The sequence below is a fragment of the Muscardinus avellanarius genome, assembly GCF_963383645.1.
Source record: "Muscardinus avellanarius genome assembly, chromosome: 17".
NCBI lineage: Eukaryota > Metazoa > Chordata > Mammalia > Rodentia > Gliridae > Muscardinus > Muscardinus avellanarius.
In genome coordinates this window covers 58,109,542-58,137,448 of record NC_137803.1, presented here as the reverse complement: position 1 = coordinate 58,137,448, position 27,907 = coordinate 58,109,542, and positions in this window count along the sequence as shown.

The window sequence follows — 27,907 nt, the reverse complement described above, 5'->3', positions numbered from 1 at the left end:
TGAACTGTGGTGCAAAATGTTCTTCAATGGAGAGGAGGAGCCCTGTGTGCTGATGGGGGACATCTCCAGACTAGTGTTTTAAGGACGAGACATCGTGGTTTCCTCTCTTTGACTAAGGAGTTCCTCTTCCTGTATGTCACTCACCCTCAGAATTTGGAACTTGGGTGACGTCAAGGAGGAGCCACTTTCTAGTACTGTCATCTATAATTCCTTTGTACTACTGTTTCACAGGTAGCAAAATGAAGTGGAAAAGTTTTCAGCCCAGACTAAGTCATCATTTTTGCCAACAAGAGCCTCAACTCTCTTTCTTTGTATAACCTAGTTTGAAAACTTTCGGGAATCGTGTGGAAAGCTTAAAATACTTGCTTTACACAGTGAAGATAGGAAGTCAATTTTCAAAAGAAAAATCACTAGAAATTACTTTTGAGACCTATTGACCCAAGTATCCCCTTTAAGTCTCAGGCACTTGAACTCAAAGGTCAGAAATAAACTAATCTCTTCCCCAGCCAAACTATAATTACCTCTAATGTCTTCCAATAAGGGAATCCCCACACTTGATCCTATCCATCCCTTGAAAATCTTATGAAGTAGGCAACGTTCTTCACCTTCCTAAAATACAGCTTTGCTTTGTTTCCTAAGTATTTACTGTCTTGTTGATTATCAGCCTCCTGTCTCCATCCCCACCAATTCCAAGCCAATCCTTCATACTATGTGAGTTACTTTTTAAATCAAGCAGTTTCCATCCAGCCAGTCTCTTGCTTCACAATTAGCAATTGGACGTGTCTGCTTTTTATTTAAAGCAGAGCTGCCCTTTAGCATTTTCAGTGAGAATGGAAGTATTCTGGATCTGCTCAGTTCATTACGGTAGGCATGAATTGCATGTGGCTATTAAGCTCTTGAAATGTAGCCAGTATAGCTAAGGAATTGAAGATTTGTATTTGTTTTCATTGAAATTTAAGTAGTCGCCTATGGATAGTGACTCTTGTCATGGTTACCTGGTGGTCACCATGAATAATGCATGTCTAACATCTAAAATCTTTGGCATGATATGTGAGATCCTTCACAGGTAAACCATAGCATCTATATCTCCTCTCCCTAGCCCACTGATCGGTACCACATGCAGTAGACTCATGCAGCTATTTAGCATCTCTTTGGAATTCCATCAGTGCCTCCTGTTCTCACTTCCTGTGTGTATGTGTTGGTTTATGTGGGTTATATATGATATGCTGTTTTTCTCTTTACCTTCTAAAAATATCTACAGATCCTCTAAGACCATGCTCAAATGTAACTTCTGAAAAGCATCCTTTTATCCCCTTGACATCTATCAATACCCTCTTCAGGTCTCTCATAAAAAGCTGTATATTCTCTAATGAAGAATTAGAAATACTAACATGTTTTGCTTTCTTATCTTTTACCCTTAGTTTTTTTTCCGTTTAAGTCATCAAGAAATAGGTTTCAAAATAATTACATATGAGTACTGGTATATGGCTAAGTGGCAGATCACTTGCCTAACATGGGAAAGGCTCTAGGTTTGATACCCAACACCACACACAACAGTACTACATATGACGCATAACTAATGTGTTTGGTGGGAAAAAGAGTCAAGTTACATTTCCAATAAATTATAAAAGAAAAGAAGAAAAATATATAGTGGGAAGAGGTTTACCACTGTCCCCAAAATGGCACACTTCTTAAATTGAGTACTTAAGGAAAGGCGTTAAGAGAGAACTTAAGAGAAGAAGTTGACTTCGACCTTCACAGAACATCTAACATTTCCCTTTACAATTCTAAACTGAATTCTTTTAACTTTTACTTCATCTATATTTCAAATGTGTTTCTTTAAGATATCAAATCTCTTAAACCTAATTAAGCAATAGATTTTCCACTGAACACACCATATATCTTTCAAGGTTAAGCAAGAATAAAATACTTTGTCTGGGTTTTCCACTGTGAAATTGATGGCATGAAGGAGGGTGCTTTTAAAGTGTTGCACTGCAGTAGGGAAACAATTCTGTCTGTTAAAACTGCAAGATATAGCCAGCTTTATAAATGTTTTATAATCATTGTAAAAAATCAAAGTAAATTAATGATACTTTCTAGATTTTCTTGAAAAATGACTTCCTGTTCATTGAGCTATCTTGGAAAGCATCCCACCTTTGGAGCCTCCTGGAGAGTGAAGAAAATAACATCCTTCTCATCCTGCTTTTATGGGATGGAAAGCACAATCTGCTATTTTTGAGAATGCTATTATTTCCCTTTTAAAAAAGATTATTCGAAAGAGTCTCCTCCTTTGTACCTGTTCAAACTATCCTAATTTCATTGACACTATGATCTGTAGATGGTTGAAAGAAGTCTGGCTATTAAACAGAGTTTGGCCCTGTAGAAAATCAATGCATCATGGGTAGCTTTCTGTTGTTGCTTCCTATTTTTATAATGAAGAGTGTTCTAGTCAACCAAATTTCAAGTTATGAACTATATAATATTTGATGGTCCCATCTAGAAATGGTAGCAAATTCCAGGGTTCTTGTTTTTATGGGAATAGTCTCACAAGATAATTTGAGAAAGAGCTGAAGCATTAACCCAGCTGCCTTCCTTTCTAGTGCTTTCTGTCTTCCTAGAGCTCAGTGGGAAACTTCTTCCATGAGTTTACAGTCCCTTGTAATCCATGGATTTGTTACTGAATTTACCTGGTTATATTGTAATTAGGTGTGTATAATTCTATAACCACTGGCCTGGGAACTTCTTAAAGCCATTATTTCTTAACTTCTTAAAGACATTATTCCATCCCTCAGAGCTTAGCATGTAGTTGTGAACAGGATAGAATTCAGTAAATATATCAGGGATGGAAAAAAGGAGACAGTTGTCCTTTTTTTGGTTCTTCCTGAAATGATGAGCATAGTCTCATTAAATTGTAGGAGAACCTAAAGCTCTTAAATTATAAGTGACCTGAAAGCTTTAAGCCAAAGTAGAAGCCCAAATAAAAGTTCATGGCAAAACAGATTTATGCTTTTAAAAGATAGATTGATAATCAATTCTATGTTAATGATATGAAAAACAGAACTAATTTTGCCCCATAGCTGTGTTTTCTCGTAATAATTATGGGTCTTTAGGAAAAAATGGTGATGGGGATATGTGTGCTGGGAATTGAACACGGGACCTCAACAATATTAAGTACACTTAGTGTTTTACCATTGGCCACATCCCCAGCCCAGAAAATATCTAATGAATACTTTAAGAATGCATTCTTACAACTAGGGAGTATTTTATACTATACTTATATTTGAAAATAATACCCTTTTGTAAGAATTTTATGTATAAATAGGGTAGTTTAGAGGCCAATTAAAGGAGAAAATCTGCCTGTGTTCTTACTTCCTAAAATGTAATGCTATTTAATTTATCAAGCTCCTATTAAAAGTTCGTTTATATTAGAAGGTTTGTGTTGAAGAAATAGATGGCACATGAAGTCTCCACAATGGCCTTGCTATGTTTTATTTATATGTATGCCACACTCCAGGACTCTTCTCTAGGGGGCATATACATCAATTATTTTAATCCTCAGGAATCAGTTCTAGAATGACATGTCTATCCACAGTATCTCACTCTGCCTCTGACTGTAGATAATTATATTCTGATTTGGTGAACTTATATTTACAGTTTGGGAATAAGAACCTCCAAAACCGCTTCAATTGTTTAATTGTTAAAATTAGAAATTAGAAGATTATTATTTTTTAAAGTTTTGGCTAATTTTGTATTTTGAAAAGCAAACATTCAACCACTGAGCTCGACCTTTGAACACTCAGGGAGCTTGGGCACAGTGTTCTGCAACCCCTGGCTCTCTCTGCTCTGTTCGACTTTCCATTACCAGGTTTTTTTCTCTTCTACCAACTGTCCTATTCAAACAAATAACCTTTAAATACATCTTAAGGCCTAATAATTTTAAAATTGAGATTCATTTGGTAAGTTCGATTCTGAAACAATAGTCTATTTGGTTTACTAATTAAAAGAATGGGAGTAAATGTTGTGGTCACAAAGGGTAATATCTTTTTGGCAAAACCATTATCGTTCCTTTTTGTGAGATGGAAGTCAAATTGTAAAATGCCATGAATTGTCTTCAGCATACTTAAAGCTTAAAAAAATACAAAAATTTGCCAATTTCAGTGTAATGTTGCATTCTAAACTTTCATTATCGAATATAAAAGCTATATGTGCTTTTGTTGGTCTTTTTATTAGTGGATTTAATACTAGGTTTTATCTTTCTACTGGTATGGTCTGCCTTTGTAGTCAAAATTTATTCAACATCTAATAGAGGAATTAGATTCTTTTTACAAAGTTGTGAATAATAGTTAAATGACCCTAATTGTTTGATGAAGGGCTTATTGATTTCTAAATTTCCTACCCTTCCAGTATTCTGAAGTAAATCCTTTATGTCGGGTAAACAGACATGCACTTAATAAGATGTAGCAGTGCTAGATATTATGAGCAAATACTTGCCTTTCACATACAAAGAGCTAGAATTGCCCTAATTTTAATATATTAATTAATTACAGTTTACCTGTGAACAACTGAAGGCATTTTAATAAAAAATAAAATAAGGGTGCTTAGTATCACTTCAATTATTTGGTATCCCAGAGTAATGGATGTGCAATGAGAAAAAGAGAAAAGTAGAGGTATAAATATTAGAACAATTTAATACAATATCTTTATAAATGATGTTCTGTGCATTTTATACATCAAAAGGAATCAACTGAAAAAATTAAGTGTTGGTAAATTGGCAAAATAAAAGAACCTCAAAAATCAATTATAATTTTATGAAGATTCTTTTACAATGGAAAAATATTTGTTTATAATGGCAAAATTATATAAAATATTTGATAATCATCTTAATAGAAATTACATATAACCTTTGTGGAAATTACATGTATCCTTTGTGAGTAAACTGAAAAATTATAAAAGTCATGAAACCAGCACATATTATAGATTTTTCAATTCTTTATAATTTGAGGGTTTATTGCAACCCTAATAAAAAATCAAAAACATCTTTTTAATAACAAGATCAAACACTTCTAAAGTTTGTCAGAGATACTGAGAAGGAGATAAACATGTAAGACTAGGAGCGAGAATGCTCCTGAATTCAACCTCCAGTAATAACAATAAAAATGGTTGTAAAGCAAAGTGGTGCTTATTGCAGAGTAAGCATCACACAAATAACACAAATAGATGGCGTATGTCATGGTCACATGATCACCTGTAAGCTTTATTTAACACAAATAGATGGCGTATGTCATGGTCACATGATCACCTGTAAGCTTTATTTAACACAAATAGATGGTGTATGTCATGGTCACATGATCACCTGTAAGCTTTACTTAACACAAATAGATGGCGTATGTCATGGTCACATGATCACCTGTAAGCTTTAACACTAAGAAGTAAAAGTTAAGCTGAGTGCTGTCATGCATACCTATAATCATAGTACTTGGGAGGCTGAGAAAGATTAGAATATTACAAGTTCAAGGTCAGCCTCAGCAACTAAGTGAGGCCTTCCAACAACCTAGTGAGACCCCATTTTGAAAAAAATAATAGTGCTGGGATGTAGTTCAGAAGTATAATGCCATTGTGTTTAGTCCTGAGTACAAAAAATAATTTTTAAAGAGCATATAAAGAGTTGATCAACTCTTTGGCAAATGAAAAACAGTATTTGTAATCTCTTTTTAAAATACAAGAAAAGAGTTTGGTGTGGTGGAACACTAATCCCTGTACTTGGGAGGCTGAGAGGAAGATCACAGGTTAGTAGCCATCATATTAGTAAGGCCCTCTGCAACTTAGTGAAACCATGTTTCAAAATAAAGAATAAAATAGGGCTTGGAATATAGCTCAGAAGTAGAATGCCCCTGGGCTCAATCTCCAGTACCTAAAAGTAATACAAGAAAAGGTATAGATAAGTATTTTTAATATAAAATTCTTCAACTTCTAATATATCAATAATCTCCATACAAAAATGTGCATAACACAATGCTATATATTTATTATGCAAAATATTATAATAATTGAATGAGAAAACTAAAGTGAATGAACATGTAAGTGGGTGTAGACATGGGCCATTCAAAACATAAGCATCATGATCATCTAACAAAATATGTGGAGTTTTTCAAGCTTGTAATTAATCAAGGCAATGCAATTTAGATTTAATTTCTCATCTATTAAGAAAGGACAAAAATAAAAGTAAAGCTAATTATCTTCACTAAATTTCTGCACAAATGGAATCTGTAAATATCATTAAAATACTGTAGTATAAGTAATGATCAAATAACTAGATTACTAGTTAGTTAACAAAAAGCTAGGGAAAATGTACGAACATTAACATCATAAATAAATCCTATCTAGAGAAACATTTCTAAGTACAACAACTTTATGACTTTATACAGCCTTATTTCAGAACCAGTAGGAAAAATCACATGTCAAATATGGCATCTACACTAAAGAGATTATTATGCTGTCAATCAATGGCAGTTAAAAGGTAAATGGTACTCAGAAAATACTTGTAAGTCAACTGTAAGTAAATGGACACAACAACATTTTCTATACATGCTATCACAATTGTAAATACGTGTATGAAAAAGAGCAGAAATAGTACACCCATAATATTAATAGCTATGCTCAAGTTGCTAGATTCTGATGATATTACTTGCATTATAAAAATCCTATCAAGTTATAGGGACTTTGGAAATTGGAGTGTTTTTCAGGTAGTCAATCTATTACTGTGCTGTTCAATAACATGTATAGCTGATGGAGAAATATTTTTAATCATAAAGAGAGTCTTACATCTTCTTCATAATGTAGAAGATGCCAGTGTTTTTAGGAAGAAAAACTACCTCTGATAATTAACAAAATACCTTTTTAAAATACCTTTTTTCTTCCTCACCTCCCCTATAGTCCTAAAGCTAATCCATTAAAGTAGTTTCTTCATCATTTGCTGTGAGAAAGTCTAGAGATCTGCCAGGTAAATCTGATGAGCGTTTTAAGGCAGCAGATGCCAGATGAAGTGAACATAGGTGCCTCATTCCCACAAGGATAACCAAGATCCTTCACAGCCATCCTGATGCACCAAACCAGACACCAGTGGTACAATACATGCTGTGTACCACTGAGTCAAAACACAAAGATGTTTACAATCAGAGACAATGATATTGATTGTAAGACACATCCTTATTTCAGACATGTTAAAAGGTTTCTAAATGTGGATGAAAATTAATGAAAACATAGATACATGTTTGAAATTACACTTCCTTTGTCCTACTCAGGATAAGATGTTTGAATGCAAGTGAGAAGAGCCAAAGATACTCCCCACGGGGGGGAGAGAGGGAGGCTCCATCTCTCTAGGGAGAGAAACTGTGGCAGGATCCCAGGATCCTGGTGCTTCTGCTCGGCCTCCCTGGGTAGCCGGCACATCGCTCAGCCTAATTTTCTACTCTTTCCCAATGTTGCAATCACAAAAGCTTCTATTGCCATCCATGACCAATAAAATGAAGTGTAGGTGAGCAGTAGGACCCCCTCACTGGCAGCACCACAAGGATTGTTTCTAGTGTCACTTCCCCTTGGGATGATGAGCACTGGAGGCAAAGCAGCCTCTGTCTTGCCTACCTGGATGATCCACCACAATATCTCCTTTGCCTAGAACCACAGGAGGGCCTGGTGTTTGCATGCCACTCCAGTGCAAGAAAGAGATAATGGCATTGTTCTAAGAACAGTATTGAATTTAACTTAAATACTTCTAAATGTATTCTTGAAAAACCAGCACACAAACCTGGTGAGGTGGCACACCCCTGTAATTTCAGTACTTGGGAGGCTTAGATAGGAGGATTGAAGGTTTGGGGATAGCCTCAGTGACTTAGTGAGACTTTCAGTGACCCTGTTTAAAAAAAAAAATAGCAAGACCTTGTTTCAAAATAAAATATATAAAAAAGGGATGGGAGTATAGCTCAGAGATAGAATGGCCCTGGGTTCAATCCCTAGTACCCTGTCTCAATCAGCATTCTCACTGATAGATTCTAAATGACTGACTGTGCAATTTAGAGGAAGCAACATTTATTTACTTATGGTTTCCTTGGAGATTTGGGGTTCCGTCCGTGTAAGGCCACCTGGGACCATGGATTTCAGGACATGGCTGCAGAAAATAGAGAAAGGGAGAGCACATAGGCTCTGCTCCTCACATCATGGACAAGAGACAGAGACAGAGACAGAGATACAGAAAGAACAGAAAGAGAGGACCTTATAGAACCCCCAAGGCCATACTCCTAAGAATCTCTACTTAGCATCCAAGCCCCACTTCCAACATTTTTACTTTGTTTCTGTGAGAGCTAGGGGAACATTCTAAATGAATGTTCTAAGTGAAAATTATTGTATAGCACTTCTCTTCCCCCCAAAAAAAAAATTACAAAGCACATCACTCAGTCTCCACCTATAAGTAAGTTGGAAAGAAAGTTCAAGAGGCCAAGTAACATAAATCTCTTGTCTTTACTATTGTTAAATTTCTAGAAAATTAGATGGTGTGAGAAATATATAATTTTAGAAACCACAAATTGGAACCCTATATTATAAAATGAAGTCTAGCAATTTGTTTACTTTTCTGGTCAATTATTTCACCCTATTAAATTTAATGGAATTTATTTCTGAGGTTCCAGAGGGTTTATAATATCAATGACAATTCTAATCTATTGTTAATGGATGAGAAAGAATGGCCCCTGTCTGATGCATAATGCAAATGGGCATCACCCGAGGAAGTTCTCTGATGACATCTATTTTTTAGTAGACATCTGTGATACTTGTGTGAAGGGAAAGAAACACACAGGACATGACATTTGAGAGAACAGAGCTCGCGGCTTTCATTGACAAAACCAATTTTTGAGTTCTTCTTGGGCTGTAGCTGCTTTTTGGAATGTGAACCATGGGACTCTTAGGACTCTAGCATTGAGTTTCAACAACTTTCTACCCAAAGCTTTCAAGTGTTGCATGTGGTGAAGAAACTGTGAGGTAACTGCCAAGTAAGGACTGGCCTCCACTCGCCCCTTTCAGTAATTTCTCCCTGAATAACCTGTAATATTCAAAGGGTCTCAACTGACCTTTGAAAGTAAATAATTCCCAAACTTCATATCCCGACCTCTCTTAGGAATTCCAGTCCTGCTAATGTGTTTGAAGCTGTTTAAAGTGGATCCTGCATGTCTAACATGGAACACAACATTTCTCTTCATAATCTATTCCTACTCTCATTTACATCTCATTTAAAATATTAATGTCTCCTCAGTAGCCCATTTGGAACAACTTTTGAATTATGTCCTCTCCTTTGTAACCTGTGGAATCAAGTTCTATCGAGCTTATTGTGCTGTGTCCCTTCCCACATTCACCAGCATAGTCCTCAAGTGCAGACTTGACTATCTTTCCCCAGGCACTGCCAGAGACACCATCTTGACTCTTTTGATATTTTCTTGTTTGTTTTGTTTGTTTCTTTGTGGTACTAGTGTGGAACCCAGGAATTTTACTACCTCTAGGGTATGCTACCAAAACTTTTTTATACTTTATTTGAAAACAGGGTCTCACTGAGTTGCTGAGAGCCTCACTAAGTAGCTGAGGCTGACTTCAAACCTGTGCCATCCTCCTGCCTCAGCCTCCCAAGCACTGGGATTACAAGTGTGCACCACCACACCTGGCAACTCTTTTGTCTATCATTCTCTGACTTCTATTTCAAAATCAGCCTATTTCTGTAAAACATCTGCCCTCTGTCTCTTCCCAAGGACCCCATAACCCAATTTACCAATAGTGCCTTCTTCTGCAGCACATCTTTGGCATGCCCCAGTATTGTGCCTTTTCTCGTGTGCGAATGGTTTTCCCAATTTGGAAGAACTTGCTTTGTAGGGGTCATTGCTGCTTACTTTTTGTTTAATCCTAAATTTTCATCAATATTCATTTACTAATGTCTCCTTTCTTAAAAAAGTTTTTTACACACCTTAGATACATGCATATACAATACCGTGCAATTGCATATACAAGAAATGATGAGATGAATGTCAGCATGAGATAAAGCCAGAAATAAGCTTGTTTTTGTTTTTAATGGGAATAGCTCCCAAGCACTTGATAAAGCAGCTTTACCACAAGGATACCCTCCACAGTTTGTCCTGCGATTCTGCTGACCTTTATCTGATCCTTTATCAGATCTCAACAATACGTTCTGCTGTATACATAGTATTATGTCTTTCTGTTGAAATTAGGGAACGTACCGGAAGGGGAAGGCATGTCGTATTGGTATTTGTATTGCCCACAGCACTTGGTAGGCACTGCTGATGTCTTAAACATCCAGTGTCCGTAAATGAGTAATACATGAAAACAATGTGGAAGGTCCGCATGGTGCTCAGTACTTTTTATTGGTGCCTCATACTCATGCATCTTAATGGAATACAAGGTGCCAAGCACACATCACTCAGCCCTTCCCCAACCCCTCTTCCTTCCCACCTCCCTTCTTCTCATGTTTGGCTTAGTGATTAACTTTGATATGTGTGTGTGAATGTACATCATGTACATTATGGAATTTCCCTCTTCCCCCTCCCTTCACCCCCCATTAGGCCTCCTTATTTGCTCATATCTGATTTCTTCTCCTTCATCTAGAGTTCTTCCTATAATCCTTTGACTCCTTAGCTTCCACATATTAGGGAAAACATCCATTTTCTTATTTTCTTTGACAGACTAATCTCATTTAGCATAATGCGATATACACAAGTTCCATCCATTTCCCTGTAAATTGCGTAATTTTGTTCTTCTTTATGGCTGAGTAGAATTCCATTGTGTACATATATCATAGTTTTGTAATCCACCCACCTGTTGATGGACATCTTGGCTGGTTCCATAGTTTGGCAATTGTTTATTGTGTGGCTATGACCATAGATACGCATGCATTCATTGAGTGTTTTAGTTTCTATTCTTCTGGGTAGTTACCCAGAAGTGGTATGACCAGATCATATGGTAGGTTCATTCTCATTGTTTTGCTTTTAAGTTGGGGAGCTGAGAACTTTGATCCCTAAACATAGAACTCGTGGAAGCATCGCCTGTAACCAGATGCCGGCAATTTCCTTGGTCATGTTGCATCCCTTTCTCCATGGCCCTTCTTCAGTTGATGGTAACTGATACCTCGGTCTGACCGACTCAGCAGTCTGCCTCACTGTAACTTCCAAGAGAAATGCCTGCTCCTGCCCCCAGTTGTAACCCAGAGCCTGACTAGAATCTGGTCACTGGAGAGCATTCAGTACACCTTGTCAGATGTTATGGACAAGCAGCCAGTGGCCCACGTGGAGTGGGCTTCACCTGGCCCTTTTAATCTGGCTCACAGCCCTCATGTGCCCAGAGCAACCACAGGCAGGAGAGCGCCCTTCTAACCCACACATGGCAGATGAGAGAGCGCGGAGCTGCAGCTTTCTGGTCTCCTCATTCCTCAGTTGATCTTCATGTCCGCAAATGCCCTCATTGTTGAATGTGTTGCCTGTTATAGGGAATAAGGTTTCTTTCCAAGAGCTTTTCCATAGTTTTCCCATGAAAACCCACCTAACCTGGAGGTGTGGCTCAGTGGTAGGCCACTTGCCTATCATGCCTGAGGCCCTGAGTTTAATCCCCATCACTGCAAAAAAAAATTATATATATTATATATATATGAAATATATATAATATATAATATATATAAAATAAAAATTATATATATATAAATTTATATATATAAATTATATATATAATTATATATATAATCACCTGATAGTCTGATGATGGCTTTAAAATTGTCATAACTGGTACCACCCAAATTTCCTCTTGTTCACCACTTGATAGTAAGTACATGAAGCTGACTAGAATTCGGAGGCAGGGAACAGGATACAGTCACAAAGTTTAAGATACACAGAAAGAATCATTTTTAATATTTATATTAACATAATAAAAATATATATTTAATATTTTAATATTAATATTATTGTCTGTAGTCAAGGATAATGTATTGTATTTTTTAAAATAACTAAAAGAAGCTTGGCATAGTGGCCCATGCCTGTAATCCCAGTACTTGGGAGACTGAGACAGAAGAATCACAGGTTCCAGGCCAGTCTCAGCAACTTAGTGAGACCCTTATCAACATAGCAAGACCCTGTTACAAAATAAAAATATAATAAAATGAGGATGGGGGTGTAGCTTAGAAGTAGAATACCCCGGGTTTAAATCCCAGTACCACCCTCTAACACACACACACACACACACACACACACACACACACACACACAGCTAAGAAATAAATTATTTAAAGTGTCTCACCATGAAAAATGATAGGTAAATGTAATAATGGATATGTTAATTAGTTTGATTTAATAATTTCACATATTCTTATACCAAATGTCACAATATATTCCCTATTTTATACAAATATGAGTTGTAATTAAAATAATACTTAATAAAGAAGTAAAATATTACTCATACTAAGCACTTACTAAATCATAGAAAAGTTTTAAATGAATGTACCTTTAAGTACTATTAAATATAAAGGCTGAATTACAACTTAAAATAAGTTTGTATAGTTTTTTATTGCCAGATTTGTGCTTTGAATAATTTATATAATTAGGAAATATTAATTAAAACACTAGACTTTGTGTTAAGGTCAAACATACATATCCATGGAGATATACATGTAAGATATTAATAAAAAGTCTTTATTGGTAGTGTTAGTTTTTAAAGATTTCAAGATTGGTTTGGCCTAGAATTTACTAGTCCAGTTTGATAAAAAAAAATTATTTGCAGCAAAGCTAGTGATTTAATGATAGAAGAATATAAATTTTATTCCTTTTATCTTGGAATAAATATTCCTTATTCTTTTTTCACCAACATCAAGAGTATTTCAAAGTTTCAGCTTCAATTTCAACTTTTGAAAAAGAGTGATCAAGAAAAATAACTTTTATGTTTTTTCTTTTTATTGGTGCATTATAGTCATATAGGGCCTAAAATATTTTAATTAACAGCTTCTGAAAATTACTTTCTTCTGCATCTATGTTACTCTGTTAAGTTTCCTGATTTTCCCATTACTGTTTGAATCTCAAATCATTTTAAATATATATTTTTTAAGCCAGGTGTGATGGTGCATGCTTGTAATCCCAGTACTTGGAAGGCTGAGAGAAAGGGACCACAGGTTCACAACCAGCCTCAACTGCACAACTTAGTGAGACCCTGTTTCAAAAACAAAAATAAAATAGGGCTGAGAGTGAAGCTCAGAGAAAGAATGCCACTGGGTTCAATTCCCATACCACACACACAAAAAAATCCTTTATTGATGGAGGTGTTAACAAGGTCACTGAGACTTTGAAAGTATTCTGAGAACATAAAAGGCAAATTGCCAATGTGGAAAAAACCATGTAAGACTGACATTTAGCTTTGTTCCTCCTGACTTCCCTTTTCAAGTTTCTTCATTATTGCATGTATTTAACCAATATTTACAAAACACTAAATGTCATATTTTCGTCCTAACATATCCATTTATAAAATTCTACAAGATAGAGTTATTCCTATAACCAACTCTATGAACCAAAAACCATAATGTTATTTCATTTTCTTTGTTGTCTGATTAGTCTTTTAGATTCTGGGATAGAAATTGGTGTTAGTCCAGTATTTGATTCTTTTCCCCTCAAAGCTGTTGTGTTTCTGGGCAGCTACAAAGCCTTTCCTTTTGGATGGGATAAATTGCGAAGGTGGCATGAATTATTAACCCTACTTAGCCGATATTTTAGGTTTGCCTACTTTCAGTAATTTATGTATAATTTAGAAAATAATAAGGGAAAAATTTAAAAGTGAGCTCAAATATGAATTCTAGCTAGAGCTGGCCATATCCCAGTCCTGAAATCTAGGCCAGACCTTCTTCCAGCTCAACCATTTCTCTGCAACAAGCTCCAGAGAAGCCAGAGTGTCATAGCAAAGAGCGTAGGTACAGTTGAGTCGCTGGCCTCACTGGGGAACACCACTGGACCCCAGAGCGCTGCTTTCCCCATGGCTGATTCATCAGTACAGCGAGGAATCTGTGCAAATGACAGCGTTAAAATCTTCCAATGGGAAGATACGAAAATCTTCTAAATTATATCGTTTTACATTCACCTGTCCAGAGTAAGTGGATTGAGATCTCTTTTTTTTTTTTTTTTGGAATTTAGATTACCAGTTCTTTTTTTTTTCTTTTCAAATGAGGTGATTCTTCACTTTACTTCTCTTCTCACCTCAATAACTTCTGTTTTAAATCTTTTTTTATGGAGGTAGAGGGGATTGAACCTGGAGGCATTCTATCTCTGACCTCTTTTATTTTGAAACAGAGTCTTGCTAAATTGTTCAAGGCTGGCCTTGAACCTGTAATCCCCCTGTTCTAGCAGCCCAAGGACTGAGATTACTGTTAACTCTTTTTTTCTATATAAACCACAAAACATTTATTTTGTAGATTTTCCAGGTTTTGCTTAAAAATCAAGATGAGGCAGCACATATAATCATGGAAAAAGACAGAAGAAAAGAGTTAAGTCAGTTGCCCATATTGATGGCCTTTGATTCTGTCTTGAACATGAAGTGCATTATTCCACATTTACCTACTAAAAACCATATGAAGATGTAGGCTCAACAAAGGAACGTGAACAGCGACAATCAGATGCGGAACAAGAGCATGACTCTTCCATTCAAACTAACTGTAACTTGACTTAAATTCATTTGATAAAGATATGTTTGACACGCTCATCAATTTTTCCAGTAGTCCCATAAAATGTCTATTACAGATTTTTAACAACACGCTTAAAACTATTAACTCTTTATACAAAACATATACTGAATTCCTCCAAAAGGAGAAGGCTATGATTTGGCCTCTTCCTGCATCTTTAACTCATCTCCATTCCGCAACAGCACATGGCCACACTGAGCCCCATTGTCCCTCCATAGGGGACACTTAGTCTTTGCTTTGAGTCAAATTTATGTCTTCTGCATCTTCACTCGGAACCTCTTCTCGGCTTCAACGTCGCCTCCTTCCAGGAGTCAAGCAATATTGTTATACAGTCATAAAACTAGGAAAACCCAAAAGATGCTACCATTTACCAAGTCTGTTACAACTCTATCCCTTGAGCAGTACGGGGTTACAGGATAAGTATATTCCAGTGGTAGAGTCTGCCTTTAAGAAATGCATTATCAGCTACTTAGTGAGGCTCTCTGCAACGTAATGGGATGTAGCTCAAGGTGGTATGCTCCTGGGCTCAATCCCCAGTGACACACACACACACACACACACACACACACACACACACACACAATTATATTAACTGTATCCCAGTACTACTCTAGAAACTGGGAGTGTGGGGGTAAAACAGGCTGCAGATAGTGACATTCCCATCCTTTCTTTGAAAGGGATACTTGGACAAACCATGTTTTATAAGGACCACTTTATTTGTTTGTTTGTTTGTTTGTTTGTTTGTTTATATACAGGGAATTGAACTCAGGGGTAGACACAGAAGAGAGGAGAGCAAAGGAGACAGTGCACCTTTGCAGAATTTTAAGCACAAATGTAAAGAAACAGGTAGCTTAGGTGAAGTAAGGGTATCAGAGATGGAGAGTATGAATTTATTTTCAAGATATAATTCAACTTTCTACAAGTACTCCATAAGAATTTTAGAATTTGAATTAATAGTATATCTGTGCTTTTCATCATTTGGCATTCAGGTTTTATTTAAAGGAAAATTTATATGAAGATGTCTTTTGTGATGAATCATTAGGTTGAAAAGACATTTAGAAATATGCTTGGATTAGCGTGTCTCCAAAAGCAATCACAGAACTCACAGAGCAAGCATGAATGGCATGGAAATAAAATAAATGGAAAAATGGAGAAAAATAATCTTATTTATCATTATGACAAACATTTTGATGTGGTAAATGTAGTAAAAAGTATTTTACGGAAAATCTATTTCAAACAGATATTCATGAAAGAATAAAAAAAAATTTCACTTTGATAAGAGGGTTCATGTGAAGCAGACATTTTTTCTAAATACACCTCATTATTTCTTCTTTTTTCTTTTGTTTGTTTGGTTGGTTGGTTGGTACTGGGGATTGAATCCAGGGGCATTCTACCTCTGAGCTACACCCAAAACCCTTTTTTTAATTTTTATTTTTAAACAGTCTCACTAAATTGCTGAAAATCTTAGTAAGTTGCTGAGGCTGGCCTTGAATCTTTGATCCTCCTGTCTCAGCCTCCTTTAAATTTTATTTAAAGAAAAATCAATTTCAAGTAGATATTCACTAAGGGAAAAAAATTTTTCACTTCGCTAAGGGTGTTCATATGAAGCAGAATACAGCCATGTGTCACCATCCCCAGCATACACCCCTTCTCTAAAGTAATGAACAAGAAGCCTTTGAAGATATTATCTTCTTACTTAATGTCTGTCACAGTGCACTAATACCCTTTAGAATATTTTATGTGACAAAAGACAAATTCCAAATAAACTTTCTTCACTCCATTTCTAGTGGTATGATTTCTGAAGGTCTACAATAGTCATTCTCCTACAAATTAGAACACACTCTAAAAAATTAATAGCCCTTAATTTTTGAGAACCTTTATGGTAAAACAGATAAGATATAATATGAGCAAATGTAAAACAATAAAACAATGACAACAATGAAATTTAAATATTAATATCTCCAGTGAAGAGACCCGCTGATTAAAGACCTGGTATGAGAAATTGTCTGATTTAATTTGGTTTCTCAGTGAATTCCCACTGTCAGCTCATTTGCAGCAATGCAAAGTGAATCTGAGATGGCGCCCATGAATGGGCCCAGTTGGAAAATATTGCCTAGCATGTAGTCGCTTTTCAATACAAGGAGTGGATTTTAAACTGAATAAATAAGAAGTAACCAGAGATGAAGGAAAAGTCATGACAGTTTTTAGATGAACCCAATGAGTCCACAGAAATAATTATTCAAACATGTGTCACAAATTTTTGAAAAAGTGGTTTTTTTAAATCAAAATAAGGACTAAAAGATAATTAGATACCAGTGTCCTTGACTCATAAATTTTAATTATGAGATTTATTCTTAAAGAACACATTTAATTACTGATTCAATAAAATAATTTATTGCATTTATTTACAGGTAAAGTTAGCATCGATATTTATGTATGATAACTCTGCATAAAAAGAAACCAAATCCCACAGTGACAGTATGGAAAATAAATTATCACTATTTGATTTTCATTGAGTTTCATTTATATATTTACATTTATACACACAGTATTAATACACTAGGAATTGAAAATGTGAGTCTAAGAAAGGTTTTTCTTCTTAATACTTTATGTCTAAAATCTATGTTAAATACCAAGTAAGATACTTTTATGTGTGTGCGATACTGGAGTGGAACCTATGGGCACTACCTCCTAGCTACACATCCATCTCTACTTTTTTTTTTTAAACAGGCTCTCACTAAGTTACTGAAGGTCTTGCTATCTGCTGAAGTTGGCCTCAAGCTTGTGATTCTCCTGTCTCTGCCTCCCAAATACTGGGATTACAGGTGTGTACCACCATGCCAGGTAAGACACCTTAAAGAGAAAAATTAAATTTTAAATGCAGATAATTCTTTGGCACATGTCTAAGAATATTTAAAGGATCCGCTCCATATGTCTGGAAAAGGGCACTGAATATGGACACAAAGAGTAACAGACCACTGTCCAGGGTCCTGAGAATAAAAGTGTGACTAGACGATTACACCGTCCAGTGGAGAGCAGAAATGTGTGCTGATCACTAAAATCAACTACAGTACACAACCGAATATGCATGTCCACAGAAGGTCACCGGGGCCCAGAAGGAGCTGGGAGAAGGGAAGGATCTCTGAGTGACAGTGTTGGACAGTGGTCACATTCAATTCAGCCCTCAAAATAATAGTGACTGCTGCAGGGCACCGAGAATAGAGGAAAACAATTATCTATTAAAGCTGTACAGGTGGTAGCTTGTATGAAACTGTAATTCTCTCTGGCAAAAATAGGCACATTGTTCTCCTAACAAAAATAAAAGTATGTCAATTTCTCTTTTTAACTAAAAAAGAAAAGGAAAGAGTTTTTGGCTTTTTATCCAAGAAGTAGAACCCAGGGTGGTATATTTTATTCTCTTTATAGGTTTATTGATACTTAGAAACACCATCATTGACTGAATCAGCATGTGTATTTGTGAGGGTTATATACAACCCCAATTTACTGAATGGATTTAGAATAATAGCTCTATGCATACCATGAGATTTGTCTTCTCTGGGTAAACTAAAATTGTGTTCTACCAAGGCCCAATAGGAGAATAAGTTCCTGGCCTTTGAAACAGTATATTTTTAATGCAGCATTACCTAGTTATCTGGTCTACTAATAAAATATGTTTGTTTGTTTCCCTGTTATTAAATGTAAATCATTACCCTACCCCTTGGTAATGTTGGAATGGCTGTAAATTTGTCTCCCTCGGGGTTTCTGTTGGAGGCCTAATGTTGTTCCATGAACTACGCAGAAGCAAAGTTAGGGCACGATCAATACAAGTAATTAAAAAGCCTTTACAAAGTGGCTGAGGCTTTGAATTCCTTTATTTTAGACCCAATGTGGGAAAAGGTTAATTTTTTTCTCTCAAAATTTATCCAGAATTATTTCTAACAATGAAAGGCCTTCTTTGTCTTTTTTATCACAGTACAGACTTGCTTTGCATAAACGAGTTCTATTAGACTAGAAGTAGACTTCTCGTAGAATATTGCTGACTTTTCTACGTGGGCACTAAGGTACATTCTCTGCTCTCATTCTCTAGAGCAAGATGACAATATACCTCAGGTCTCTGTTTTACTGTGAAAGCTTTCTGGAAAAAAATAAAAGGAAAAGACTACTTAGACTATAGATGATAGATAGATAGATAGATAGATAGATAGATAGATAGATAGATGATAGATACACACACACATACATATATATATATATATATATATATGGGTTTTACATATATGTGTTTATACCTATATATATGTATATTTGGTGGGGGGTACTGGGGATGGAATCCAGGAGCATTCTGCCTCCGACCTATAATCCCAGATCTAATTTTTATTCTTTATTTTTAACAGGGTCTCACTAAGTTTTGTTTTGTTTTGTTTTTGTTTGTTTGTTTGTTTGTTTTGGTGGTACTGGGGTTCCTGGAAGCCCTTCTATCTCCGGGCTACACTCCCAGACCTATTTTTTTAACTTTATGTGGAAACAGGGTCTCTTAAACCAGCGAGGCTGGCTCCGAACCAGCACGATCCTCCTGTCTCTGCCTCCCAAGCGCGGGGATTACAAGCGTGCGCCACCACGCCCGGCCTGGTCTCACTAAGTTTTGGAGGATCTAAGTAGCTGAGGCTGGCTGTGAACCTGCGACCCTCCTGTGCTTAGATTATTTTTTATGTGAAGAAAAGTGCAGTGTTTTCAGACCTTAGTGGTACAAGATGAGGCAGAATTAACGTGGAGATATGACTAAGACTCAGAGTTGTTCATGAAGTAACTTCCCTTTCTCTGAAATGTCTTTTGGTATGAACATGTGTGTGTTCATATATATGTGAATAGTGTACAAAGGATGTTTCTTTTTAATCTGCTAACTCTCACATTGTTAAGTCTTGATATATTCCTCTTCTTTCTAAATATTTATTTCCTCAGTCTCTCATAGTAAACCAATTAATAGTCATTCTGTGCTATAATTAAACTTGTCCATTAAAAAAATGCAATTAGTGAGAACAATTTGTTTGGTAGGCATCAAGTTACACAAAAAGAGGATTAGTTTGTAGCTTGACTTGTTTACTTGACTTGTTGTATATTCAAGATGCTAATAGTTTGAATTATTATTTTCTATTTTTAAAGAGGTTTTCTGGTGTGTTTGTGTTTGTATAGTTTTGGCAGCTCATGTTTCTGTAACTGTCAGCCATTGGCCTGTCTCTGAATTAATGGAGACTTGTTTACAATTTCTGTTTTTAAGGGGCTTAATTAACTATAATGATATTTATCTGAAATGTCTTCATTCTTTGTCCACAATCTTCTCTAAACATCATTCCTCCCAACCATGTCTTTATGAAGTGAATTTAGCTTCATCAGCCATCGACAGAGGATGGATTCATTTGGACAGCACACTTTTATTTCACTAGAGTCTACCTATCCACCTATCTGCAATCCAGCATATATAGAACCAGATTCATAACCCAAAGATGCTTTATAGGCAGTATTGTACTGGTTACATTTAATAACTGGTAAAGGGAAAAATCAAATTTTTTGAATTATAAATTATAAAATTTTATAATATTATAAGTTCTAATGAAAACTATAGCAAATGTTAGGTTAACTAAAGAAAAACAAAGAGAAGTGGATTGACATAATTCTCTCATTCTGTGTGTGTGTGTGTATATATATATATATATATATATATATATATATATATATATTTACTTAAACTTCACATAAACATACTACTTAAAATGTGGTATAGTTCTTAAAGAAGTGACTAAATTCCTGCCTATATTGCATCTTCAACAAAGAAGAATACATTTTTAGAGCAATGGCAAGAGAAAATACTTTGAATCTCTAGGGTGGCACTGGAAAAGGCAAATAAATGGAAGGCAAAGCCAAATTAGTAAAACTTGCTAATGATACAGACAAGGTGGTACAAACTTGTAATCCCAGTACTTGGGAGGCTGAACCAGAAGGATTGAAGAGTTAAGGCTAGCCTTAGCAACTTAACAAGGCCCTCAACAACTTAACCAGATTTTGTTTCAAAACAAAAATTAAAAAGGGCTGGGGGTATAGCTCGAAGGTAGAATGTTCTTGGGTTCAGCCCTCAACACCCAAATAAACCTTATTAATGTAGATTCCTCCACAACCATCTCCAGCCAAGTTGCATTCAGGAATTAACTCTTGTTCTCCCTAGTAGGATGTGGAGATGGCAGGATACCTTCTGTCTTTGTAAGTCTGGGTTTAGGCACATGGAGGGTAGAGAGCTGTCCTGTATCTACTTTTTCTTTGCCTTCAGCTCAACCATTCTTATGTGGAAGAGGCATACTGTGAGGTCACATACTCCAGTGTCCTTCACTGGCTTCCATAAAGGGAATCATACCAGTTTTCTTTTCTTCTTAAAAGCCAGAGGAACTCCTGAATGCTACTACATTTTTGTTCATTCATTCATTTATTTATTTCTGTGCTTTCATTGATGCATTATATCATAATGTAAATCCTGTTGACAATGACATACATGTACACACTCTTACTGTCCCCCTCCTCGTTTCCCTCTCTCCCAATACAGAGTACCCATATTGGTGTGGGTATATATTTGCATGTAAACACATAGTCTATGGTAGTATTTCTATGAATTAACCTAAGCCTTCTTCTACCCCTACTCTTATATCTTCTCCATTCCAGTTTTCTTAATGTGTAAATTTTCTCTGTGGCTAACTGCAGACTACCAGCAAAAGTTTCTGTGGACCTCTGCTCTGGAAACAGATGTGAACAATCTCCTTAGGAGAGTCACAAGCCCCATGGGCCTGAGCATGGATGGGGTTCTGCAAATTCCTATGTTGTTTCTCTTTCATTGGCCACACCTAGTGCTGCAAAATGTAATAATGTGCTACCACTGGCGTTTCTTCTAATGAGAACAAACCTTATATTTACTAGTAGTCCTACAACTACTTTCTCGGTAAAGACTCACCTCATCTCTCTCTATGGAGACAAGAGAACATTATCCACACAAAGGTACGCTGTAGATGTGTTCGTGCATGAGAACAGCAATAAATATGGCCCATGTGAGAAGTGACAATTCAGATACCAGACACTTAAAAGAACAGAAGAGATTTTAACAAGAAAACAATAGATTAGAGGCTGATTTTTGCTCACCTATAGTAATAAAAATCAAAGTAGATTCCTGAAATCCTTTAAGAAGACTAGAGAGGGGAGCTTTAGATTTTTTTATGAATAAGTATTTTAGACCGAGATAAAAGTACTTCTCATTTACCAGCATACACACTCCCATTGCAGGTAACCACTGCTGCATTTTCTCCTTTGTGCCACCATAGTATATTTTTCAACCAACTGTGAAATTAAAAAATTCTCCCTGTGGCAGTTGGATCCAGTTTGCTAGTTTGTATCTTATCAAAACTGTTGAAATGCATCTCTGGTGACATTTCAATGATAATTAAAATCAGATTCCCGAGGTTTCAAGGAGGAAGCATATTTCTCAGTCACCACTTCAATCATTCAGGGTCCCTGCCAAGAAATGAGTCCACTGTATGAAATCAGAAGTCTAATTCTTTATGTCATCCTTAATTTTATCATTCCATTTATGATAACTAAAGAGTGATGGATATGATAAATGGATCTTTGATTTTTAAGAGAAATGAAAAAGAATCCTAGTCATATATCATCTTGTTACATCAACTCAAGTAGGCAAGGGCAGTAAGAGAATGTGATTTCATTTTTTTTTTCAAACATCAGTATCTTCCGTCCACTATTTGGAATTCCTGGGGTGAGAACTGCTCAACAGCCTTCTGTCTGCCCCATCTTCACACTATTCTTGCTGAACCTTTCTACTCACCTTTAGAATTATCATCTTCCAGAACCAAAGCTCTGAACACTTGAATTCTCAGGAACTATTTTTTGGGATTTTGTTTTGTTTTGTTTTGTTTTTCGATACTGGGGATATAACCCAGGGGCATTCTACCTCTGAGGTACATCCCCCAGGCCGATTTTTATACTTTATTTTGAAACAGGGTCTTGAGGCCCCAGAGGTCCGGGCCACATGGCCCCAACCCCAGGAAAGTGGGCAGATGCGGACAGGGCTCCCTTAGGCGACCCCCCCACCTGAAAGGCCCCGGAGGTCCAGGCCGCATGGCCCCCACCCTGGGAGGGTAGGCGGGCACGGGTGGGGCACCCTTAGGCGGCCCCCTACCCATACTCTCTTCTATTATTTTTTTTATAAAAGGGAAACAAAAAAAGAAAAATATTCGAGAGGGGTTAAGATGGCCCCGGCGGCAACTAGAATATTCGAGATGCATACAAAACATATCCATCTGAACTGGAACTTTTGGAAAAATTCCCCGCGAAGGAGGACTGCCACTTCTCTATGTCGTTAAGAATCCTGGACATCACCTGTAAGGAGAGAGTCTAGCGGAGACCTAGGAGGAAAGTGGTGGCAGCAGCAGTAGCCGAGATGGTGGTGGAGACTAGTCTTTGGGAGAGACAGACATCTGATCCAACCCACCCTGATCCTCTGAAGAAATTACCCCAAAGGTCGAATGCTACTGCCACGCATGCTTAGGAACACTGGACATTGTGCGGTATGGGAAAAGAGCTTGGGAAAAATTTGAAATGGTGGAGGCAGCGGCAAGTATTCAGGGGAGGCAGAGATCTGATGTAATATACCTGGAACTTTTGAAGAAATTACCTCAGAGGCAGAATACTACCACCACGCACCCTTGGCAACTTGGGACAACCTGCTGGGTCAAGAGGGTGCTTGGATCGAACCCTGCCGAGGGGTTAGGCTGGTCCTGGGGTCAGTGAGGCTAGGGTCAGAGCCTGCTGTGAGACAAAGCTGGTGCTGGGGGCTCCGCGGCCTGTATAGGAGCCTGCCGAGGGTTTAGGCCAGTGCTGGGGCCAACGAGGCCAGGATTGGAGCCTGCCATGAGGCAAGGCCAGTGCTGGGGCCTTCGAGGCCGGAATTGGAGCCTGTTGAGGGGTTAGGCTGGTGCCGGCATCAGTGAGACCGGGATCGGAGCCAGCCGTGAGGCAAGGCCGGTGTTGGGGCCTCCGAGGCTGGGATCGGAAACTGCCAAGGGCTTGTGCTGGTGCTGGGCCAGCAAGGCCGGGATCGGAGTCTGCTGTGAGGCAAGGGTGGTGCTGGGGCCTCTGAGGCCTGGATAGGAGCCTGCCGAGGGGTTAGGCCAGTGTTGGGTCCAGCGAGGCCAGGATCGGAGCCTGCCTTGAGGTATGGCCAGTGCTGGGGCCTCCGAGGCTGGGATTGGACTCTGCCGAGGGGTAAGGTCGGTTTTGGGGCCAGCAAGGCCGAGATCAGAAACTGCTGTGAGGCAAGGATGGAGCTGGGATTTGTGAGTCCAGGATAGGAGCCTGCCGAGGGGTTAAGCCGGTGCCAAGGTCAGCGAGGCTGGGATCGGAGTTTTTCATGAGGCTAGGCCGGTGCTGGGGCCTCTGAGCCTAGGAGAGGAGCCAGCCGAGGGGTTAGTTCGGTGCGGGGCCTGCGAGGCCAGGATTGGGGCCTCCCCTGAGGCAAGGCCGGTGCTGGAGCCAGCGAGGTCGGGATCAGAGTCCTCCAGGTGGCCAGGCCACTACTGGGGCTGTCAAATCCAGATGCATCCCCTAATTAGCAAGAACTAGGAGGAAAGGGATAACAGAAGAAGGTCAAGTAGTAAAAAGGGCCCTATTGAGAAGCAATTAAGGTGACCAATCAGAGGGGAGGGGATGGGGGGGATGGAATCTCTTTAAAACTCATGAGGTGCATAAACAATTATATCAAAGATAATCACCAATTAAGCATGGGATCGAGGGAGGGGGAGGGAATGGGATGGGGATTGGATGAGGGCTTATCGGATGATATGTGCTTGTATATCCTCTCGAGTCTTGTATTCCAAAGTGATGTATGATTGCAAAAACTAATAATAAATAATTGCCACAAAAAATAAAAAGACTCATATTTAAAAAAAAAAAGAAACAGGGTCTCACTGAGTTGCAAAAGTCCTCACTAAGTAGTAGCTGAGGCTGTCCGCGAACCGCAATCCTCCTGTCTTAGCCTTGCAAATGCTGGGATTACAAGCGTGCGCCACCACCCCTGGCTTCTCAGTAACTCTTGGCTGAAGGCCAGTTTCTACTTCCACTTCTAGTTAAAAGAGGGTTTTCCTACCTCTAAATATGTCTGTAGACCATGTATATTTTTTATACTTCCATCTAAAATATGTCATATTTGATCTACAAAGAGATCATTTCAGTTCTTTTCCTATTTAGAGTCACTTGCCTATTCCTCTGGCTAGACTTTCAAGCACTAAATTGATGATAGTGGGCATCTTTGGCTTGTTCTTGATTTCATAGGAAATTCTTACAGGTTTTCCCCATTCAGTATAATGTTGGACTTGGGTTTGTTGTATATTCCCTTTATGGTGTTAGTTTCTTCTACTCCAATTTTCTGCAGTGCTTTTAAGATGAATGCACGTTGAATTTTGTCAAATGATTTTTCAGCATCTATTGATATGATCATATGATTTTTGTCTGTAATTATATTTATGTGGTGAACTACATGTATTGATTGGCATATGTTGAACAATGTTTGCATCCCTGGAATGAAACCAGTTTTGTCATGTTATGCAATTTTTTTGATACAGTGTTAAATGTGTGTCATTAGTTAGAATTTTTGCATCTATGTTCATCAGGGATGTTAGTCTCTGGTTTTCTTTTCTTGGGGTATCTTTATTTGGTTTTGGTATTAAAATGATATTTCATATTAGAAGTTTAGGATAATCCCCTCTCTTTCTATTTCATGGAATAATCTGTGAGGATTGTGTTTATTTCTTCTATGAAGGTTTTATAGGATTCAGCTGAGAAACTATCTGGACCTGGACTTTTCTCTGATGAGAGGTTTTGTATTGCTCTTTCTCTCACTTTGCTTAATATTAGCTCTATCTGCAGATGACATTATCCTATACTTAGAAGACCCAAAAGACACAACCAAAAGACTTCTAGAGATGATAAACAGATTCAGCCAAGTAGCAAGATACAAAATCAATCTGAAAAGTCAGTAGTATTTCTATATGCCAACTATGAATTCACTGAGAAAGAAATCCAGAAAATAATTCCATTCACAATAACATCACAAACATTAAAGTACTTAGGGATAAATATAACCAAGGAGGTAAAAGACCTCTATGATGAAAATTACAAAACACTGAAGAAAGAGATTAAATGTCTTAGAAAATGGAAAGATTCCATGCTCTTGGGTGGGCAAAATAAATATTATCAAACTAGCTAATCTACCAAAAGTGCTCTACAGATTCAATACAATCTCTATTAAAATACCAATGCCATTCTTCACAGAGCTAAAAAAATCAGTCTTGAAAATCTTAAGGAAAAATAAGGACCCAGAATAGCCAAACAGTTCTCAGCAATAAGAACCAATGCAGGAGGCATTACAAAACTTGCCTTAAAATTTTACTTTAGAGCTATATTAATAAAAATAGAATGCTATTGGCAAAAAACGGGTGCAGAGACCTATGGATCAGACTAGAAGATACAAAAACATATCTACACACTTATAGCCAATTGATTTTTGACAAAGGTGCCAAAAACATATGCTAGAGAAAAAACAGACTTTTCAACAAATGGTGTTGAGAAAACTGGTTATCCATTTATAGAAAAATGGAATTAAACCTCAACCTCTCTCCCTGTACAAGAGTCAACTCAAAATGAATCAAAGACCTGGAATTTAGACCAGAGACTTTAAAATAACTAGAGGAGGGCATAGGACAAACATTCTAACATATAGGCGCTAGTAGAAACTTCCTCTGTAAGAACCCTAAAGCTGAGGAAATTAAAAGAAGAATTAATAAATGGGATGGAATTATATTTAAAAGTTTCTATACAGCAAAGAAAACCATCAATACTCTAAAAACGAGTCTACAGAATAGATTTTTGCCAGTTACCCCTCTGATAGAGGACTAGCCAGAATATACAAAGAATGTAAAAGACTTAACACTAAAATAACAACTCAATCAAGAAATGGGATACTGAACTAAATAGACACTTCAGAAAAGAAGAAATATAAATGGCCAGTGAATATGTAAAAAAAAAAAAAACTTCAACATCATTAGCAACCAGGAAGATACAAATCAAAACTACACTAAGATTCCACCTTACCCCAATCAGAATGGCAATCATCAAAATTACAAAAAAAAATAATAAATGCTGGCAAAAATGTGAGGAAATAAGAACTTTTAAACACTATTGATGGGATTGCAAATTATTGTGGCCCCTACGGAGATCAGTGTGGAGATTCCTCAAAAAAATGAGAATGGGTCCACCATATGTTCCAGCTATACCACTCATGGGTATCTTTTCAAAAGAATTGAAACCAGAATATTATAGCAATGCATGCATATCCATGTTTCTAGTGGCAAAAATTATAATTGACAAATCATGGAACCAACCTAGGTGCCCATCAACAGATGAATGGATTACAAAGTTATGAGAAATACACACAATGGAATTCTATTAAACAGTAAAAAAAAATTATTTCTTTTGCAGGAAAATGGATGGATCTGGAGAACGTTAAGTGAGATTAGCCAATAACAAAAAGCAAAGGGTTATGTGTTGCTTGCATATACAGAAGCTAATGAGTATTCAGTATATAATGAGACTTTAGAAAAAGGAGGAGAAACCGCACTGGAGCAACAGAGGGGACCGCGGGGAAGATGGCACTGGGAGCAGGCAGGAGAGAAAATAAAGAGAGAAAACACTGCTACTGAGGTTATGTACATATGTAAAATTACTAATGTCAATTTCAGTGTTATGTATAGAGAAGGGGAGAGAGTGGGGAGGAGTGGAGGAAGCTCTCTAATTACCATATGTGTATATGTCTCTATCTCTCTGGACTTCATGATGACGTGAGATTACAATGCACTGATAAACATATCTAAAAATAAAATATATTTGTATGAAAGAGAACACAAATGATAAAGCAAAGCAGTAAAAGATTAATACCAGGTGAATCTTGGTAAAGGATATATGTGTATTCTTTGAATTATTATTATTGCAAGTTTATTTTTAATATTTATTCCAAAATAAACAGTTTTAGAAAAACTCTAACATTCTGATTCT